The sequence below is a fragment of the Herpailurus yagouaroundi genome, unplaced genomic scaffold, assembly GCF_014898765.1.
Source record: "Herpailurus yagouaroundi ecotype Mexico unplaced genomic scaffold, PumYag 164, whole genome shotgun sequence".
Lineage (NCBI taxonomy): Eukaryota > Metazoa > Chordata > Mammalia > Carnivora > Felidae > Herpailurus > Herpailurus yagouaroundi.
The window spans coordinates 39,451,798-39,458,752 of NW_024412405.1; the positions used below are offsets into that span (position 1 = coordinate 39,451,798).

Genomic DNA, 6,955 nt, shown 5'->3' on the forward strand with positions numbered 1-6,955 from the left:
TACTTGTGATTTGTCGCTAGTACTTAAACTGAAAACAATATGTTGAAAAGTGATGATATGTAAATAAAAAGGTTGGTGCTGAAAATTGAATGATATTATAAACAGCTAATTTAATTGTCCAGACAATCTGTTTAAGTGTGTGTGAGCTCATGTGGTGTGTGTGTGTGTATGTGTGTGTGTGTGTGTGTGTGTGAAGAAAATAATACAATGGGAAGACTATATATGATATTTGTGGTTTTCTTGTGTTGGATTCCATATTAACATCCTAGTAGATTATTTAGAATTTAGGTTCATTATTTAACATTTTATACTTTACATATATAACCAGAACAGATAAAGTTAACTAAACACCGTTTTGATTTTCTTTAAATTAGATGTTTTGTTTAAAAAATTACAATTTATTTCACAGAATTTGTCCATTTAGCTCGTATTACCACAAATATGGCATGATTTTGATTCGTTTTTTTCAACTTCTACATGTTCTCACTAAATATGGAAACCTGCATTAATTGGAATGTGCTTTTTAAGAGGACATGCACTTGGCACCCTTTCTGTGGATTTGGGTGAGGCTCAAACGGGACTTAAGGGTCCACATGAAGCTCAAAGTTTATTGAGTCTTTTTTTTACTCCCAGGACTTCAGTCACCAATTATCTACAAACCACAGAGGTTTCCTCACTCAGTAGGAGACATTTGAAACTGCTTCTTAAACTGAACTTCTTTCAGAATTTTTGGTTACACCTGTTAGGATCTGTAAGAAAGTGCTACTTCTGTCTTTTTTCACATTTATCACTTGAACAGCTCTCCTACCTGTGTGGCATAGACTCGTGATGCAGGAACTAGTTCCTGCCTCCTGAAACAATATCAGATATCTGGTTCTATGGCAAAGGTTACATTTTCGATTCTGTCAAATACTATATATTCATCAGTTTTTGAATCTTTTTGATCATCTTATTGCCTATTGAAACTATCAGTCATTACTTTGTTGCTTTATAAAAGCTGGATTTTTTGTTTTGCCCTTCTACTTTATTTTAATCACTATTGACTTATTCAACATTGGGAAGAAAAATTCCTTTTTTCTAGGGAAAATTATTTTTACTATAATATAATGTCTATTCAAATAGGTGATAAAGCGATCTCAGAAGAAAACGATGCTCTAGCTTATCCTTATAGGCACTTAGGTTTAAAGATGAAAAATGTTAATTTGTATTCATTTGTCAATGGCAAAATTAATACCTAATAAAATGTGTATCAAGAAATAATCTAACAGAAGTTTCTGGAAGGTTTTGTACTGTATACAGTAAAATTTATTTTATAGGCATCAACTGATAGGTATAGTTGCAGTGTAATTCTGCAATTTATTGATTAAAAAATAAAATATGTTTGATAAATCTTGATATTAATTATGAAAGAAACAAATACAGAAGGTATAGAAAAAAACAGAAAATAATATAGAGAGCCTGAAAGGTAATTAATTTTCACTGTGACTCTTAAATGACTATAGCCCCCAAATATTCTTCCTTAGCTTTCCTGCTGAACTCAAACCGTGTAAACAATAGTCGCTAATCCACAACCACAAATTTGCTCCCTATACGACTTGCTGCATGATTTATGCTACCTAAATTCCCCAGTATTTTCTTAAGAGTTTCATTTTTCAGGGAAAAAAGAAAAACAACTTGACCTCTGATTAACCTCTCCAAATGTGTTTTATGATATTCTAAGTTCCTCGGTCCTCTCAGAACACTCATCTGAACTCATTTTCTATCTATTTGCATGATGCATTGTTTTTAGAAATGCCAGGACTACGGGTTTTTGGTTGTTTTCTTCCTTATACAGAGGAAGTTTCCGCATAGTGGCTAACAGCTCAAGATTCATAAGCAAATATCAGGCTCGAGTATTAAATAGCTGTTCCATTTCGGCCAAGTTATTTTATCTCATTGAGCTTTCCTTTTCTCTCCTGTGCAAATTGGATCACATTTCATTAACTGATTAACAAAAATACATGTTGTGTTCCTATTCTGTATCAGTAAGTCTATTAGATGTTGGGTACATAACATTCACTCAAGCAGTTGTAAATCTTGACCACATGGATAATAAACAACAGCGAGAAGAGCAAATACTTAGGTTTTCCATGTAAATCCTACCCAACAAAATTCAGATATGAGAACAAAAGGACATTTTTTTTTTTTAAATCATATTCAAACTGACTTTGAGGTCCTATCTTCTAATGAGGGCAGGGAATTGAAACTAATGTATTATTCGGATCATGCTCCTTTCCCTAGGGTTTTACAACAATACAACTGTGGTGATAAAAAGACTGGATAATTGCCACATCTTTATCCTATCATGGATTCCTTTGATGTGCTCCTCGTCCATGCTCAGTAATACCTTGAGGTTTTCTGATATGCTGCTGCTAATGTGCATCCTAACATTCACCAGTCTTTTCTAGAACATTTCAAACCAAAACATGAAACTATCTATCTGGAGTTGAAACCACTGCCCCAGGTCTTTGCAAGGTACTGGCATATGGGTATTACTGTCATGGGAGCACCATTCTCCATCAGACCTAGAATAAATCACCACCGATCCTCCTATTCAATCTTTTCTCTCCTCAGAGGCACTCATTTGTCTCTGCTCTCTATTCACAAAGTTCTTAAGGAACTTAAGTTTCCAGAGAACAAAATCTGAGATCCCATTTTCAGTAAGGATCTTTTTATTTTCTTCCTTCCAATTCACACATAACATCATTCACAAGAAAAAGATCTGAGAGAGGTGGCGCAAATGTCTTGTTGGTCTGGTTCAAAACAGAGAACAAAATCATGGAGACAAAAAGTTACTATTTAATATAACATAGTTATCAAGTATTAAGAATACCTAATATGTAGTTAATATTTAATAATGCTTTAAGCAACAGCTATGTCATTATGATAGAGAGTAACAGGAAGCTTTGGGAAGAGCTGTGTCTTATAGGGGGTGGTCATAGAAATAATCTCTGAAGAGACGACATTTATGGTAAAAGATGAAGTGGTTTGTTTTATTTTTTTTTATTTATTTTATTTTATTTTATTTTATTTTTATGCTTTGTGAAAGGCTGGGGAGAGAACAACTCCAAGGCTTGGGAAACTCCAAATTCTCTAAGCTGAGAAAGAATGGAAAATGACCAGTGTGATGACAGTATGTTAAACAAAAAGAAAGAATGGTCAAAGGGGCCACTGTGAGGCTAAATAAGACTCGGGTCATATACGATCCTGTAGAACCTGTAAAAAGAATTTTGATTCTAAGTGCTAGGAGAAGATAACAATAGGCTTAACTGAACAAGTCATATTATTTTTTTTTTTTATTTTTTTTTTTTTAGAATTTAATTTTTTTTTTCAACGTTTATTTATTTTTGGGACAGAGAGAGACAGAGCGTGAACGGGGGAGGGGCAGAGAGAGGGAGACACAGAATCGGAAACAGGCTCCAGGCTCTGAGCCATCAGCCCAGAGCCTGACGCGGGGTTCGAACCCACGGACCGCGAGATCGTGACCTGGCCTGACGCGGGGCTCGAACTCACGGACCGCGAGATCGTGACCTGGCTGAAGTCGGACGCTTAACCGCCTGCGCCACCCAGGCGCCCCTATTATTTTATTTTTTAAGGAAGATTACTGTGGCGGCCACAGAGAAATATGCTTGGAGTAGAATGAGAGACAAAGCTGGAAAATGTGATAGGAAGCTCCTACAAGTATCCAGGCCAGAGATGAGTGTGCTAGGGAGAAAATATGAGAGATCGTATTTGCAGCGCGCCTTACGGTCACACATACTTATCACTTAAGAAATAATGAATATAATGGCGCCCTCTTCTGGCCGGATCGGGCCGGTCAGGGCGGGCCAGCTTTTGTGTGAGGCGGCAGCGACGGTGCTCAGGCCCAAGGGAACCCTACAAACCACGCTGATGAGGGGGCAACTTCAGAGGAGCCAAGATGGGCATGAGGATCAAACTGCAAAGCAGCAACCACACCAACAGACTGTTGAAGGAACTCAGTAAGTGTCAGATCTGGTAGATCATGTGCGACGTCACCATTGTGGTTGTGGTCGGCTTCTTCCTGACCCACTAAGCTGTGCTGGCTGGATACTTCCAGAACCTTTCTCTGAATTCGGGGCTTGATGCTGCCAGGACCTAGGTGGTGTACTTCATCACCCCTGTCAACTTTGAGAAGAGTCTGGGCTTTGTCCACACATCAGAGCTCTTGACAGACATGATCAACACTGCAGTCATCTGTGAGGTAACTGAGTATCTGGGTATGGAGGGCCTCTTCTGGGCCTGTCACTCCACCTTTCTTGACCTAGAGAGCACTGCTGCAGCCAAGCCCTGGACCAGCACCAGTGGTACCCAGATTGTAGCTCAGCAGAACCCATCTGTCCCCTTGAAGAACTCTGGATGGTGGGGAGCACTCTGCTCCTAATAGGAACTATGTGTTACCTAGTGATGGTGGAGGAAGTTATAAAGAAGACAGAAATAAAGGGGCGCCTGGGTGGCTCCGTCGGTTAAGTGGCCGACTTCGGCTCAGGTCGTGATCTCGCGGTTCGTGAGTTCAAGCCCCGCGTCAGGCTCTGTGCTGATGGCTCAGAGCCTGGAGCCTGTCTCAGATTCTGTGTCTCCCTCTCTCTCTGCCCCTCCCCTGTTCATGATCTGTCTCTCTCTGTCTCAAAAATAAATAAACGTTAAAAATTTTTTTTTAATAAAAAAGAAGACAGAAATATTGCCAATGACCCTAACTATATCCTGTGTCTGCTGCAGCAGCCACCACTACCAAACACAGATGACCATGATGCTTTTTCTCCTCTCATGTCTGCTCCTAGTATGACACAGCCAGTCAGAGGTACCCTCAGCATGGCCACCCAAATCAGCACCAGCTCCTGCCATCCATACTAAGTTCTGAGCAATGGAGACTTCAGTAAAAATAGTTTAGTCACTCCTGACAATGCAAATAGTCACCACTGGAACCAACTCCTATGTGAGCAATAACAACCACTCCAAAGAGCCAAGCTTTGGGAAGATGGATGAGGTCCAGCCGGAGGACCCAGGGGATGATGATTTGCAGTTTGAAGATCCCACTGGAGAGACAGGCATAGCTTAGGAGATGACTGAGTTGAGTGATGATAGTGACAACGAGCTGACTTTTGGAGAGAATGATAATAAGAGAATAAGGCCATGCCCTGCCAGGTGTGCAAGAAAGTTCTAGAGCACAACATTCAGTTGATGTGATAGCATGCTCAGGACCACATGGACCGACTGACAGGCAAGTGCAAGTTCTGTGAGGCCAACTGCTAGGATGAAAACTCCCAAGTGACCTATGTTCTGTCCCACATTGGTATTTTCTTCTTCTCTTGCAACATGTGTGAAACTAAGTTCATTACCAAGTGGCAGCTGATCCTTCACTGATAGCATGAAACATGTGAGGACAACATTGCCGTCTACCCCAATGATCCTCTGACTGGGAATCTGGGTTTGCCTTCAGGGGTAGCCTCTAAGAGTTGAAATGTGCTGCCTGTGGGAAGGGAAGGCACCGGCCAAAGATTACCACGTGGTCCGGGGGCACATCCTCGACCCTCTAAATTTGAAAGGGCCAGGCCTGCAGTACCTGTGACCAGCACTACCTTAACCTGTGCAGCCTCATATGGCACACGCTCTTCCATCTCGGCATTTTAGTTCTCTCCTGCTCTGTCTGTGTGAAAAGCTTTGTGGATTGGCATCTCCTAAAGAAGCACATAGCTGTGCACCAAAGCCTGGAAGACACCCTTTTCCACTGCCACTTGTGCAACCAGGGATTCAAGTGGGAGGCTGTGTATGGCTACCATGTCAGCAGCACAAATACAACACTGGCCTTGATGAATGGCCTGGTTTGGGGCTATGGCACCCAGAAGTCCAGAAGTGGAAGCTGCCAGTGGAGGAGTTCCTGACTGAGGAACTGGCTTTGCAGGGCTAGCCTGAGAACAGCAAGTACAGCTGCCACCTCTTGTGGCAAAAGGTTTGCACACACAAGTGAGTTCAACGACCTCCGGTGGATCCACACAGACAAGAGGTTGTACCGGTATACAGAGTGCCACAAGTCCTTCCAAGGCCATGCAACCATCAAGGACCACCTGGAGACACACACAGGGGCCCCCATGTACTGCTGCTTGTGTGGTCCTGAAAGCTCCACCCTTAACCTCATGAGCAAGCATGTTGGCAGGAACAAAGGCAGCCTCTTGCTTGACTTCACCGTTGAGAAGATCTTCTTGTACCTTATCCATTGCCAAGAGGCAGAAAAGAACCTGGACAGCTGACTGGATCCCAGCACAGCCACGGGAGCTCTGATTTTCTAATGGCTGGTGTTCCCTCTTCAACTGGTGTTTTAATTTTGTCTTCTTAGGAAATCTGTTCTGTCTTATGTGTAAGGAAGAAAAAAGAAGAAATAGCGCCATGGTCTGTTACTGTTTTTAGAAGCAGAGGCCCTATCATGTTTACCTCCTTACCTGTTCTTGCCCATCAAGGGCTGTGTTTTTTTGTTCTTTCGAGGCTGGTTTGGGGATCTTGTCAGGCAGTTGGCTTTAACTAGATCACCTCCCCCAACCTCTCAAGCTTAAGTTAACTGATAGGTTTTATGCTGCTATGAATCCAACCAACAGCCTCCCTGAATAAAGGAGGTAGAGAGAGTTTTTCACTGCGGGTATTGTTGCCAGATTGCCAACTGGGACACCAGCTATGAGACAGAATTTTGGGAATGCAGTCATTCAGAAAAGACTAGTCAGCAGGGCAGCTCACCTCAGACTGCAGGCCCAGCGCTCACCTGGGAAAAGGCAGATGGGCTGGAGGTACCTGCTTGTTCCAAAGCTCTAATCTGCTGATTGGACAGTAAAATCTTTTGACAGCTAGATCCAAACTCAGAACAAACTTACTGTTTAGGTAAAAAGCTTTGGGATGAATCCTTGCCAGC

At 41.9% G+C, this 6,955-nt stretch overlaps 1 pseudogene; it reads left to right on the top strand.

Moving 5' to 3' along the window:
* The first annotated feature begins 3,958 nt into the window (after nt 1-3,958).
* LOC121037955 (zinc finger and BTB domain-containing protein 39-like) lies at nt 3,959-6,305 on the top strand (annotated as a pseudogene).
* Nucleotides 6,306-6,955: the final 650 nt, after the last annotated feature.